The sequence below is a fragment of the Oxyura jamaicensis genome, unplaced genomic scaffold, assembly GCF_011077185.1.
Source record: "Oxyura jamaicensis isolate SHBP4307 breed ruddy duck unplaced genomic scaffold, BPBGC_Ojam_1.0 oxyUn_random_OJ72528, whole genome shotgun sequence".
NCBI lineage: Eukaryota > Metazoa > Chordata > Aves > Anseriformes > Anatidae > Oxyura > Oxyura jamaicensis.
The window spans coordinates 1-2,159 of record NW_023311097.1 but is presented as its reverse complement, the minus strand read 5'-3'; the positions used below and the strand labels follow the sequence as shown (position 1 = coordinate 2,159).

Here is a 2,159-nt window from a genome sequence, read left to right as displayed (position 1 = left end):
TTTGCACAAACCACAAGATTGTGCTTTGGCAGAATTTTCAAGAAGTGGATGCTACGGTTATACCTTGCTGTTGGTCCTTCTTTAGCGCACCATCTGCATGCGGAAATATCTTCTGCACGGCTTCTAAAATATTCCCTACTGAATTTTCAAAAAGCGGCTTAAAAATCCACAGCGCAGCTTCAGAACAGAAGGATTTTATAGCTGCACCACGGTATCCTAAGAAACAAAAATCAAATGTTACATTAGTCAAGGCCCACGTTTACAATAGCCAACACGTCAAGAATTTGCAATGCAAAAACTAAGCAGCTTAACAGGGGATTCAAAGTGCTACCGCTCTGCTGGGAAGTTTGCTTATGTTGCTCACCGCCTCATGTCCTGTGCTTAGGAAGCCCAAGCAGACTCCTCAGCCAAACTAGACTCTTGAGGAAGATGCCCCCAAACCATTCAATGTTCTCAGACAACAACAACAACGACAACAAAAAGGAAACACATGAAAGCATCTAACGCTGACTGCTACAAAGGCGTGCCGGCTGATTCCCTGACTACTTGTTCAGCAAGGCACAAGAGCTTGGGTACTGCCTGGCACAAGCTAAGATTCTTTACAACGTAGGCACAAGCATTCATCCAGTTTGCTTGCAGTCTTACCTAGGCATTTCTCAGCTAGCTCATCAAGCAACATGGCCGGTGCCTTAGGGATCCGGTCACGACTATGAAGCTTGGAAATTTCTTTTCTAGTCTAGAAACAAAATCATTGCATTTTAGCTTGCCCTAAGGTTGCCTTAAAAACACCCACAAAAACAAACCAACCCAAAATCAAACAAACCAAAAACAATCTTCCCTCAAAACCCCTCATAGATTAATACACTTTTTTTACTTGCCTAACTTGCAAGTGTTGTACACTTAGGTAATATACACTCTGCATTTTCAACCAGGAAAGCCACGATTTCTTCATTTGGTACCCTGAACTTCTTCTAGGAACCTGCAATGAAAGAAAAGGCACTTATAGCTTCTGTAATGCGTTTCCAAAACTGGAGGCCTAAGGACCCAGAGGAAAATACTATAAGGAAAAAATTATCCAGAAACAGATCTTTGTTCTCCAAAAAACTGCTCTAAAATTGAGCAGCCTTTCATTGGGACAGTCTCATTAGTTCATCAGACTTGCTTGTCAGTCAGGAAAGTTTAAGATAATTTTCAATATTCCTTACAATTCTTAAGGGAATTTTTAATAGGCATCGGAATTGCTACATGAAAATGGCCTCAAAAAGATAGAATGAAAGATGATAGAGTAGCTAGGCTTTTGAAGCTTTGCTGCACTGGACTGGACAATAACGTTCTCCGTCAAATGTATTACATGCCTTTTGTTACACTTTTCCCATTGTTGCTTTTCAGCAATTACCAGGAATAACATCAAGCACCATAGGGAGATGCAGATCCTGCAGGACACAGATCAACCCTTTTGTTTCTTTCCTTGATCAAAGGAGGTGGAAATGCAATCTGGGCTCCAGAGTTAATGATGGGAAGGTTTCTGACAGAAGATGCTTGCATTAATAGCTCTTTCAAGTCTTTGCAGCATATCCGGCCATGGCGTACTCCAAGCGGATGCTAAAATCATACTAGAGTTCTTCATGTGTTTTTTAAATCTCCCGGTTTTCAGTCAGACATAGCGTGCATTTCCTGAAGGAATAGGTCTTTTTGCAATTCTGTGGGAGACAGAGAGGATGGAATCAAATTACCCTGATTACTTCTGTAATAAAATGAACTTACTCCATCAACTGCTCTTGCAATATGCAAATGGTAGGATGATGACAGCTAATGTCTGCAATCTAAGCCAGATATTAGCATCAACAATACAGATTGAAGGTTCTTGGGAAATACTCTTTTGCATTCGTTTTAAATTTGGAGTTATATTACTACTGACAATAAAGCTTTTGTGTTTCTACCTATTTACCTTTGATGTTACGTAGGATACTTGAAATGTTACATATCCTAGGGCTTCCCAGGGGAGATGCTTGGGTGCTGCAGTGACATGCTGGAGTGCTTGGGCAGCACACATACTGCCCAAGGAAAGCCTCCAAGTACACACCACTAAGTATCAACACTAATTGACCTCATGTGCAAGTGTACGGTATGATCCACAATCATTTCAAGTAGGAGACTGG

At 41.1% G+C, this 2,159-nt stretch overlaps 1 long non-coding RNA gene across 1 annotated transcript; it reads right to left on the bottom strand.

Moving 5' to 3' along the window:
- Positions 1-10: 10 nt before the first annotated feature.
- LOC118159874 lies at positions 11-1,671 on the bottom strand. Its single transcript, XR_004747269.1, has 3 exons — positions 1,397-1,671; positions 646-979; positions 11-216 (listed from the first exon to the last, which is right to left on the bottom strand). It is a non-coding gene; the product is annotated as an uncharacterized LOC118159874 (long non-coding RNA).
- Between the last annotated feature and the right edge of the window lie 488 nt (positions 1,672-2,159).